Here is a 13,177-nt window from a genome sequence, read left to right on the forward strand (position 1 = left end):
TAATTGCATCATGTGTTTCATATCATATTGCATCATGCTATGCTTTGTATCATGTATCTGTGTTATTATGGGATAACTGCCTTGCTAAGTTCTTTTGAACTCACTTCTTTTTGCAACATCTTTTGTTAGACTTTTCTGCAGGTACTACTACTATATATGTACTTGATCCTTATTTTCAATGCAACTTAGAGAGTGGGGGCGGGGGGGATTGGGGAGGTGGATAGATTGCAACTAGTAGATTTGCCCAATATTTCAATTTAATTGCAAATTGAAGACTAAATATGAATTAAAATGAAAATGAACAATTGCAATCAACCACGACGAAAGGATTTTATAGTCGTTCAAATTTACAAGTCTACATCCACTCCTCTCTTGGCCTCGAGAGAGTATTCCACGAATGATTGTATTTCAATACATTAGGTAGAGAGTTAAGCCCTTACAATCTATGTTCAATAGGGCAAGAGCACCATTTACAGTCTTTGTTCACGGGCAAGAGCACTCTAATCAATTCTAGTCAAACCTAGACTAGAATTGAATAGCAAGATACAAGAAATGAAAGGATATTACCTAACAAGGGGTGTGACACTTTACCCCTTATGTGAGTGTGAAGCAATGAGAGTTTATGCTCAAATGGAAATGAATGCACCACCAAAGCCTTCAATCACCTCAAGTTTAGCTTCCACAAGCGTACTTAACACCTTGGAATATTTTTCAGGGATGAGATCGGATGGAAGGCAATAACAAGTCAATCTTGACAGACTTGAGAGCTAGAGAGTAATTGGGGAGAAAAAACTCAAGTGGTAAGGTAAAAGCTCTCAAATGGCAGTGGTTGGGCTTATAAAGACGCCATTCAATTGCTTGGCCCAACCTCCCAACGCCTAAAAAGTTGAGTGTAATTTTAGTACATATGGATCGTCGTCTGATTTAAAAATAGCTGTTAAGTCACTTTTAATTAAACGGATGTCCATCTGGTTAGACAAAAAAATTTCCTAGGTTGTTGTAACCAGACGAAAAATCCATCTGGGCTTTTGTAACTAGACGGATGGCTGTCTGAGACCAAACGGATGTCTGTTTACAACATACAGGCACATAATGGGACTTAAGGGGTATTTGAGGTCTTTTATCCAACCTTAAGTTTTCATACACATTTATAATGTGTCCTAGGTCAATCTAATGACATGATGCACATGGTTTTGATGAAAATGAGTGCAATTACATATAAATGTGAACAAAAGTGTCATAGGTCCTAGTTTGCTAAATCTTCTTGCTTAAGCTTGAGTTGATATTCTTGAGTCTTTTTGTATTCCATTCTTCATGCTCATCTTGACTTAGATTTCATGTCCATCTTGCCGGTCTTGACTTGGACTTGAGCATCCAGCAATGAGTTGGATTAGGTCCCTTGTTTTGATATTAAATAGGACATACACAACTCAGTATAGCCATTAGTACTTTATGTTTGTTATAATCAAAGCTAATGGAGGCTGATGTGGCAATGCTTGTCACATCCACCCAGCCGGTACCCTACCTGGCATACCCGAGTGTGTGATCCACAGCCCCGAAGATCAAGTATCGAGGAAATCATCCTCCCACATATACAATAACATAATCATAAACAGGAAATAATCAAGGTTAAATATTATAAACAAAAATTCAAATTAAGAAATGAATAAACAATATAATCAGAGTGTAGAAAATGATATCAGATATCCGAAGATATCAAAATAGAGTAGAGAGAGAGAGGTGGAGACTCACTCCACAAATACAGCAGAACGTAGTATGTAAGTCTAAAAGGAATTACAACTAAATCAAAGGAACTAAGAAAGATAAACTAAACTTAAGAGTCTTCTATCCTATAGATGACATCTTCAAAATAGTGGACTTCATCAATCCAACGGAGATGGTCCAACACCACGTTGCCTTTAATCGTAGTACGCATCTTGATCGCCTGAGGGATCATCAGAGTAATCTTGATTGTCGCCAACACCTTGCGTGTAGTACGCTTCATCGGGCTTGCACTTCATCGTACTGTCTGTCATAGTAGTCGTTCCCTGTAGAATAGTCTAACAAGAGATTGTACAAAAAGGAATGAGTTTCGAAGAAACTCAGTAAGGTAGTTAATCCATAACAACATAAATAACATGTGGCAGAACATAAAAAGATGCAATGCAATATGAAACAGATAATGTATGTATGCTTCTAAACTCTATGTATGATGGTCTCTATTGGCAAACATGCTTTAAGTCATAGCACCATACTTCTTTAGGAAGGTCACACACACGGCTCCGGTTGGTAGTGGGTCCGGCATCCCTCGAGACAATCCATGGTTGGGGGTTAAGTCACCGCTCTCTCACATCACCATTGGTCTAAGTACCGGCGCATGTCAGGGTCAAAGCCTAGCCCAATGGAACTCATCTACTCAGTTACATCAACTCAGGTCCAGATACTTCCATTCCTCGCCCCGGGAGATCCTTTCCGGTATCCTTTCCACTAGAGTCCTAATAGTCCCGGACTACGGACTCATCAACCCTATTGGTTATCCACATATGGTAAACGGGAAGCTCTCATGTCCTCTCACGGGTTGGTTACCGGTCTTAAGCACCCATGAGCCCAAGTCTAGCCATATGCAACCCTCCAATAAATGGCCCCCACAACATGATTCCCGTCCTCTCACGGGTTGGTTATCGGTCATGAGCGCCCGTGAATCACATTGCTACCACGGGTGGTTCGGTTTCAATACCCTTCCGATTCGGGTCTGACATAACAGGGACATCCTAGCCAAACACTGCTAGACAGCCCTAGGTATGACATCCAATGATTCGGGAAAGCGTCGATGGGCATCTCTGGAAACATCCCATATTATTCCCATAGTTGTCCAAGGACAGAAGTGTCAAAAGGACACCTCCCAATCCCAAACCATACTTAATCAAACACATTCTCAGATCAGTTATGACATACACAACCAACAATTCATCATATAAAAGAGAATGTAAAAGCATAATCCGATCAAGCAATAATAAACAATTCATAGAAGCATGAATAATGAAAAAGAATACATGAGCAAGTGCTATTGTACTTACAGTAGTATATCAGAAGTATAAAGTACAACAATAGTAAACAAATTCATAGTTTCATAAAGTAGAAACCAGAGAGTATGCGATCTATGTAAATAAGGAAATAATTGTCCTTACCTTATATAACTCGCAGAGGAATCTTAGGGAATCAAGTAAGACCTTGACTAAACCTGAGAAGAAAGTCCTAAACAATTGTATACAACATACTAGGAAAGATACCTAAAAGGTAAGATATCAAAACAGACCAAAAATGAAGTTACTGTACTCATTGGTCGATTGGATTGGTCAACTCCCCCAGTCGACCAACCGAGACAGTGGCCTTCAAGAATCAGAATTTTGGGAATATAGAACCAAATTTGGTGGTTCAAAAGGATACAAAATCATGGGGAAACTACAATGGCAGCATACTTGAATATGGAGGACATCAAAACACTAATCGAATCAAGTTCAAGTTACAAATTAGGAACCAAAAAGTTACCCTAATTAGGTTAATCATGGATCATGAAGAAAGTATGGTATGATCAAGGATAAAGAACTAGAGGATGATAGGTTACAAATCTTGTAAAGAAAACACATTGATTGGCTATTAACATGATCAAAATATGGGTTCTTGATTTGACCCAAGAAACTAGGGTTTCAACCTTTATGGCTCTCATGAAAAGGTTGTGATCATAGGATGAAAGGGAATAAATTGTTTGGTCAAAAACAACAAGAAAATCATTCAAGAAAGATCATACAAGGGTTAGGGTTTCAAGAAAATATTTGGCTAGGGTTAAGATCATGACGATGATCATAGATCTCAGACAATAGAATGAGATCATGGAATAGATGGTTGCAAGAATGCAGCATCTCCTCCCTGATCTCAATCAAGAACAAGATTAAAGAAAAGAAATTCAGAGATGGAGAAGAAAAAGAGAGCGTAGACATACCTTTGATGCAAGAGGAAGGAGATTACTTGAGTTCTTGCAAGATATCAACGAAGGATGCAAGGAAATTGATTAGAATGGAGTTCTAACTCGTTCCAGAGGCTTAGGAGGCAGAGGAGGCTGAGTAATCCTGAGATTTAGACTTAAATAGAGTAGCCACGACCTAATTAGCAAAACAGAACCAATTGGTCGATTGGATTGGTCGACTGGTCCAGTAAGATCAAAAAGTGGATTTGAAGGCTCAGATCAAGTCCAAACATAACGGGGTTTTGCACACACCTAAAGTGACTTACCTAGTAGGTAGAAATGCCTTTGAACCAATACAGAGAGCACTCCAAGTCCATCAACTAATCCGATCTTCAACATGATGCAATTTCCATAAATGGAACACTGACATCAACACTCATGGATTTCAATCCAGCCACCAAGTCTTTTACTGAAATGGCCCAAAGCTGACTTCTTGCCTTACTTCAGGTTGTCGAACCTATAAACAACAGGGTTTCTGGGTCAAGGTTAGGGTTGGGTTTCACAATGCCAATATGACATTTTTCAACCTTTGTGATTGTAAATCATATCTACGGGTATTCAGGTGAGTCCAACACTAGGTGGGTGGGGTGTGGCATGCATAGAGTCATGCCTCTCTCTAGTTAGAGTTCCATTCTATTTATTATTATGTTTCTATTGTTAATTTCCTTTTGTTCAGTTATTATTATTGCTTCTGCTTCATCAATGGATCTTACCTAGAGATGCCTTATAGTCTTGCCTCTCTCTCGTTAGAAAACCCATTTTATTTACTGCTCTTTTTCTATTATTAATTTCTTCTATTCCTTTATACTGTTGTTCCCATTTCCCCCCAGTGGATCCTAATTAGGGTTGTACTTAGCTAGATATCCAATTTATATACTGTTCTTTTTCTATTAGTAATTTCTCTCCATTCAGTGATCCCTTTTGCCCAATGGATACTAACTTGAGATGCTTATAGTTGTGCCTTTCTATAAATTTATTGTATTTATTGACGCTTTTGTTTATTTTCGTTTTATCTCTTCTTTAGATGATAAGCGGCTAGGTTTCTTATTCTTATTCCAAATTTCAATTTAGATAAATGTGGTAGGAGTATCGTAAGTTTAGTTTAATTCATTAAAAAAAAAAAAATTGCATCTGACGTTTGCATTTCTTAAAGTGACTAAATAAAGTGAAATATCTCCCTAAAATTGGCCAGTTGGCTACACAATACTATAGGCTTTGATTAATTTTAAAATTCAAAAACAACTTACCTTGAAAGAAATAGTGGTGGATGCAATACGTAGATTCCATATGTAAAATATATTAGTATTAGGTACATACTTCCTTACGTAACCTGATTTACAAAACACTGAAAGAAATTTAAAGTAATTTAATACTCCTAGAAACCTTCTTTAGAAGTGTTGATTCATTCTTCCTTTACCTGTAAAATGATAGATAAAAAGAGTATTAGGTTACAATAAATTTTACAGAACACCAACTAAATAAGGGTAAAAGGAAATAGCTAAGACTGGGGAGCTCTGAGATAGACGCGAGTCAAGCTACCTCGGTTGAGTCACTAGGCTCAGAAAAAACGAGGACCCGGCCGGGTTAGGCTGGCACAACGAAGCAGGCCCTAGTAGCAGTTTGACCAGGTCATCAGCCGGAGATTGCTAAGGAAATAACCGCCTATCCGGGCATGATATTATTCCCAGTGGGTGATGGCTTGGATTGGAATGGACTATGTACTCATGCTCGAAGCATTCATCATTGTGTTCTTGGCTGATTTGATAGTCAGAGCAGCTCCTAGACCTACAATAGGTTGGTCCACACTGACTCTCTCGTGAGCGCGGGTCAGGACACTTGATTGGGATTGTCATCAGTTTTGGACACAACAAGTACTAGTATACATTTACATGTAAATACCCCCCCCCCTTTAGTATGCTGCTATTCATAAACCTTACTTATTGATGATTACCTCAACATACAATCAGTAGCAGCAGCATAACAAATTTTGTATAATATATTCATCATTAAACATATGCTGTTAACAACATGCACTTCATTACCTAGGAACTCAGTACTAATTAAGCATTTGTATATACGATCGTTTTTAGAGAGCTATCTTTAAACTTTCACATCTGGTTCCCCAAAATCCAAACTCTCACCTCTCCCTCTTATTCATGTTTTTTAACTCGTAAGTTATCCTCAATTTTTTTAAACCCAACCGGTTTCTTTCTTTCAAGTTGATTCAGTTCATATTAATTGGTTCAAACTTATTACTTGAACCACTAAAGTATTCTTGTGTATTCTCAAAGACTGAAACACCGCCGACTTCCAACCAAAAAATCCCTACACTGCGAAGCTTCTCAAAAAAAAAAAAGGTCACACATTTGGTTTGACGGTGAAATTTTCTATCGTCTTTAATAAGATTGGAAGAGAGAAAAAGATGGTAAGTTTTGTTTTTCCTTTAATTTTTTAATTTCTTTCGGTAGAAAGTAATTAGTATTTCATTGTTTGAAAGGATACAAGGTTAATTCGGTGGTTTAAGTATTTAACTTGAGCCAGTCAATGTGAACATGCTCATTTCTAGAGAAAAAACCCAATTGGGTTAAATAAGTCAAGGGGTAACTTAGAAATTCAAAAACATTTGGGTAGAAGAAGAGGTGAGAGTTGAATTTTTTGGGAATCAAATGTGAGTGTTTGAGTAGGGGATCTTTAATAAATAGAACCCCAAGTATAGCGGAGTGATAAAATTTGCTCCTTTTTCAATTCTCTTGATTTGCAACATATCACGGGGGCGGACCCAGGATTCAATAGTGGGGTGGGGGGCGAAAAACGAAAGCCAGTTAACCTTCCCGTTAGGGAAGCACTAATGTTTTTTTACAACACATATTTTGTGGGCCCTTATAAGACCTATTGAGGATCCCACCTCAAAATTATTTTATTATATTAAGGAATATGCCCACATATATTTTATAGGGACCACACATATTTGAAAAAATAGTTAAATTATTGATAATGATTTTTTTTCCCAACAAAATATAGGTAAATTAAAGCAACAATACAAAAAAATTTATAAACACATGACTTCAAGTTTCAATCCTAAAAAGTTAGATGCAAGCCAAAAAAAAATTTGGCAGGGGATGTAAACAAATTTTTTTTTTAGGTAAGAGATGCAAACCAATGATAGTTAGTTACCTTACTAACTGTAAACATTTTATTCACAATTCAAAATTAAATAACAAAAATTGCATAAAGAAATAGATAATATAAAATCAAATAAAAAGAACAACAAAAAAAGGAGAAAGAGAGAAACAATAAATAAATTGAAAAAGAGAAAGAGTGCCTAATTGTGGAGTATATTTTTTTTTCAAATTTTCTTAACCCACGCTTATAGAAAAGGAAGAGAAAAAATAGGAAGAAAAGAAGGAGAGAGGAGATGGGAGAGAATAAATAGGGATTGAAGAGTTGGCTTTAATTAGTAATGAAATTTTGAATACATAATAAGAATTTTTTTCAAAAAAATTCTTAACCCACTTTTATAGAAAGAGAAGAGAATAAATAGAAAGTAAAGATGAGAGAGAAAAGATGAGAGAATAAATAGGGATTAAGGAGGTAGTTTTTAATTAGGAATGACATTTATAACCATTAGTTTACCTTCGAAAAGTGTTCTCAATATTGGGGGGGCGGGGGGGCAAATAGTAACATTTCACACGTGAGAAGAGAAAAAGCTAGAAAAATTAAGGAAGTTTATATAAAAACTATATAAAAAAGAAAAATAATATTATTTTTAAAAAATGGGGGAGGGGGGGCATGGCCCGTCGGCCCCTTCATGGGTCCGCCCGTGAACATATGCCTTAGTTGAAAAGATAGTGGATTGATGTCAATGACACGAACCCTCTTTACCCAAAAATCATTCCTTTTGGGTACGTAAATGGGGTCAAAAAAACCTAAAAATAAAAAAGGAAATAAAGCTAATTCGGACTAACCCCTAGATCAACCATATGTGATTATTAAATAATAATAGTAATAATAATAATAATAATAATAATAATAATAATAATAATAATAATAATAATAATAATAATAATAATAATAATAATAATAATAATAATAAGGGTAAATATCACTTACCTCCCCTCTTAGCTGAACAAATAGCACTTACACCCTCTCTTAGTTGGATAATATCACTTACCTCCCCTCTTACCTAGCAAATATATCAAACACCTCCCTTCTGCTAACTTTTTCGGTTAAATTTAACTTTTACCGTTAAATATTATTCTAAAACCCCAAAATACCCTTGGCTAAAAAGTTAAACTACTAAATTACCTTTAATTAAAATAATTATTAAAAACCAAAACACCATAGTTAAAACCTAAATTATCTTTAATTATTAAAAGCCCAACATACCCTTTTAAAAAAAAATCATGAAACAATTAAAAAACACGTATTAGAATCAAGTAAAATTAAAAATGCAATTAAAAAACAAAGGGTATATTGATAAAATTAAACGCATACTACTATTTTTGGTTTTTTTTAATTGTTTGATAATTTTTATTTTTTTAAAAAAAGGGTATGTTGGGCTTTTAATAATTAAAGATAATTTAGATTTTAGCTATGGTGTTTTGATTTTTAACAATTATTTTAATTGAGGGTAATTTAATATTTTAACTACTAGGGTGATTACGGTAATTCAGGGTTTAAAATAAAAATATATTTTTAACCAAAGATATTTTGGGGTTTTAGAAAAATATTTAACGGTACAAGTTTAATTTAACCGAGAAAGTTAACAGAGGGGAGGTGTTTGATATGCTTGCTAGGTAAGAGGGGAGGTAAGTGATATTATCCAATTAAGAGGGGGTGTAAGTGCTATTTGTCCAGCTAAGAGGGGAGGTAAGTGATATTTACCCTAATAATAATAAATCCAATGTGAGTACTAAACTTTTGTTTAATATTCCCCTTTTTTACAAAAACCTCTTTTTTTTTTCTTTTTTTTTTTTTTTTTTTTTTTAAAAAAAAAAAAATATCTTTCTCACATAACCTTAAAAAAAAAAAAATGGATCTATACCATATTATCCAAATAACTAAGATAATTATCATAATCAACTCAAAAAATAAATAAATATATAAAAGGAAAAGGTTGCTTTGTATCAACAATTATAACAAACTCAAATTTGAAGGAAATAATGGCTTACCAGTAGTACTCATAGCCTTTATCAGTGAGTGAGTGTGAACTCCAAGATAAGTGTCCTTGATCAAAAGTTGCTCTTTGAGTATATCTTTTATTTCCATTCGATCCCATGGTGATTCAGCTGAGCAAGTAAGTCCAATTCTGATAACTGAATTGAGGCATTTTTGAACTCTATCCTTCACATGACCTTTATTTCCAGTGATATTTACTATGAGTGTTACTGCCTGTATTTCATCTTCTATTGAAAGAAGTGATTGATCAACGATAGATATCACCCCATCATGCAAAGCCATCTCAGCCCAAGAATGAAGATTAAAGTTATCTTTGAACATTTCATGAGTAGGCTGCTTTCCTGTGAACATCTCTAACGAGAGAATTCCATAGCTGTAGACATCACCATGCGTTGAAACATCAACACCTGCACCATACTCTGTAACTTATGCGTCTTAAGTTAGTATTTTGATGCATGGTAGAAAAAAATAAAGAATAAAGTTATTAAACTTACTTTATATCAATATAAGGCAAATATTAGATTAATTGTAATAAGTGAAGCTTAGTCAAATAAGAAAAATATATTAACTTAGTTCAACAAAAAATGAACATTACCCGGTGGAATGTATCCGACAGGGCCCTTTATTCCAATTGAGCTTGTGAAATTATGAGATCTACTTGTGGCTTTTGAAAGAATTCTTGAAATCCCAAAATCACCCAAATGTGCAACCAAATCACCATCAAGAAGAATATTGCTTGGCTTTATATCACAATGAATAATCTGTATATGACAATGGTGATGGAGATAATCCAATGCTACTGCAATGTCGATGGCAATATTCAACCTTTGTACAAGGTTTAAGTGCCTTAGCTCATCTTGTATGCCATTTGCATGTGGATGTAACCAGCTCTCCAAATTACCACTTGGCATGAACTCATATACTAAAGCCTTAAAATCGTTTCCTTCATAATCTATGCTTGAGCAACAGGTTAAGATTTTTACAAGATTACGATGCTTGACCTGACTTAGCGATTCACATTCTACCATGAAACTCTTAGAAGCACCACTTTCTTGAATGTTGAATACCTTTACTGCGACTATGGTTTTCCCACCATTGAGAACTCCTTTGTACACTGAACCAAAACTCCCAACTCCAATCAAATTTGAAGAAGAAAATCCATCGGTAGATTTAAGGAGTTGGGCATAAGAGACATTAAAATAACGACCCTCTATGCAGAATGAAGTGGTTTTTTTCGTTTCTTTTCCTCTTCGGTAGATAAAGAAAAAAAACAATCATACAAACTAAACATAGAGAGCCCCCACAACCACCTATGATGGCGATCAACTTGAAAACATGAGCTTGATCATGTCCTTTAGATTTTTCATACTGACATATTGGTAGATGAAGCTCTGGTATGCCTCCGCATAGTTTATTGTTTCCAATGATCGAAAATGCACTCTGATTTGCAAAGACCCCATTTACTAACACCTTACTCTCCAAATCATTAAATGATAAATTTAAGTTTTGTAGAAACTTAAATGCTCCCAAATATTTCGGGATAGAACTAGAGATATTGTTGTATGAAAGATCTAAATTTTGAAGGCCTTTTAGAGAGTATCTTAGAGAAAACGGTATTGATCCTTGAAGTAATTTACCCTTCATATAAAGGTGTTCTAGGCTTATACAATCACCAAGGGTACTCGGGATTTTTCCAGATAAATTGTTCCCAGAAACATCTAAGATTTCAAGATTAGTCAGTCGACCCACTTCCAAAGGTAGAGCACCAATGAAAGAATTTCTGCTCAAGCCTAGCTCTAATAATGGGAAAATATCGAATATCTCTTTAGGGATGGTGCCATTGAAACTATTTCCAGAAAAGATAAAGTACATTAAGTATTTGCAATTTCCAATTCTATAAGGTATTTTCCCCTCCAAGTGATTGTCATCTAATGCGAGCTCCACCAATGCTGTCAAGTTTCCAATAGAATCAGGGATTGGCCCTGTGAATCTGTTTGCAAATAAATAAAGCCCATTTAAGGCTTGTAATCTTCCAATAGAAGTTGGAATGCTTCCTTGGAGTAAGTTCCAAGATAGTCCCAAGAATTGTTAGCTTACAAGTTCCCAATTTCAACTGGAATATCTCCAGATATATGATTGTGTGACAGATAGAGCCTTTGTAATTGGGTTGACAAATTTGCTATGGACATGGGGAGAATGCCACCAAACTGATTATCACCAAATTGCAAACCTATTAATCTACTGCAATTAGTTATTGTGTTGACAAAAGTCAAGTCATCAAACCTTCCACTTCCCAAATGGTTGTAGACAATTGAAACAAAATTGAGTTTTGATAGGCTTCCAAAATTGATGGCTACTGGCCAGTAAGATTATTTTCGCCAAGGTGAAGCTTTTCTAGATTTGATATATTGGAGATAGAAATCGGAATCAATCCATGGAATTGGTTATCACCAATTATGAGGAGCTGCAGATTAGGAAGACTGAAGCCTATATTTGCTGGAAGACTCCCTTCAAGTCGATTGCTTCCAACATCAAAAATCTCAAGTAAAGAAAGATTATATATATTGGGGGGGATCGTACCGGATAACTTATTGACAGCAAGCCCAAGAGATGTTAATCTTGTCATTTGGCCAATGGTATCAGGAATATTTCCACTCAGTTCATTATATGCAGCAGAAATGAGTTGGAGTGATTAAAGATTCACAAAAGAAGCCGGGATCTGTCCGGTCAACATATTCACATGGAATGAAAAACTTTGAAGCTTTGGCAAGGAACCAAGTTCTATTGGGATTTTTCCTACAAGATTATTGCGGCCCAAACTGAGCTTAATAAGGTTGGAGCATTGTGATATGTTGGATGGGATTTCCCCTTCAAATGAGTTGTTGAATAGCAATAAGTAACGGAGACCTGACAAATAACTTAGTTCATGAGGGATCTCACCTTGAAAGCTATTGTTATAGAGTGAAATCTCTCGAAGAAAACTGAGGTTTCCTATTTCTGGAGCCATGGATCCCACCAACCCACTTGACTGTAAACGCAAGCCTCTAATCCTGTTTGGATGTCGGCGACCGCTGCATATAATGCCTGGCCACTCGCAATAGGGGATGGAGTCATTCCAGGAGCTAACGACATGAAAAGGATCACTGGTTATGCGAGCCTTGAAAGCCAACAAGGCTAAGTGATATGTTTCATTTGATCCTTTTGGCTGTGAGAGCACCAAACTCATGCGGTTGCTACACCCGAGAAGGAGAACAAAGAAAACCACCGAGATAAAACCCATTGATCTACTTTACTGACTCAGCTATTTGAACTTGTTAAAATCCTGAGATGTAGATGAAGCAGAACTTTAGACGAGTTGAGGTTTACGAATTGCCCAACTGGGTTGTTATTGATTGTAATTTATAATTGTAGTCTAAGATGCTATTTAGGCATGAAAAGATTGAGAAGAAGTCTTAAGAACAAGATAAGGGTAGAATCTCTATTCTTTGGTCTTGACTCGCATGTCTTATGATCGTGACACTCCACTATTCCCATAAAAGACAAAATAACTTGAAATCATAAACATTAAAATATTAAATACTCAATAATCCCATTTCATACGGCCATGACCATTAATGAAGATTTTTTTGTAACATTGGGTTACATCATCTCCTGAGCTTAGAATCTCTTGTTGTATTTTGGTGTTGTAGTTACTACAGTCTTTGTTCTAAGGGTTTTTTAGGCGTGACCTATTTTGGACTTATCTCAACCCTTAGCCTGGATGATCCTGTCTATTGCATGTACGACAGCTTGGTCACTTTCCACTCCTTGGTTCGGTTCGAACCTTGTGTATTCATTCAATTATGTCTGTACTCTTTTTTAATTCTCATTCAAAATCGAGGTCAACTAGCAATCATCGAATCAGAATGTTTGTTGATTCGTTAGAATCACACTCATAGAAAATGCACAAGAATCACAAAATCAAGAAAAAAATAA

General features: G+C 35.7%; 1 pseudogene; it reads right to left on the reverse strand.

Moving 5' to 3' along the window:
* Positions 1 to 9,145: 9,145 nt before the first annotated feature.
* Positions 9,146 to 12,541, reverse strand: LOC148998959 (LRR receptor-like serine/threonine-protein kinase EFR; annotated as a pseudogene).
* Positions 12,542 to 13,177: the final 636 nt, after the last annotated feature.

Source organism: Hakea prostrata, unplaced genomic scaffold, assembly GCF_041222555.1.
Source record: "Hakea prostrata isolate BN-2017 unplaced genomic scaffold, UWA_Hpros_2 contig_83, whole genome shotgun sequence".
Lineage (NCBI taxonomy): Eukaryota > Viridiplantae > Streptophyta > Magnoliopsida > Proteales > Proteaceae > Hakea > Hakea prostrata.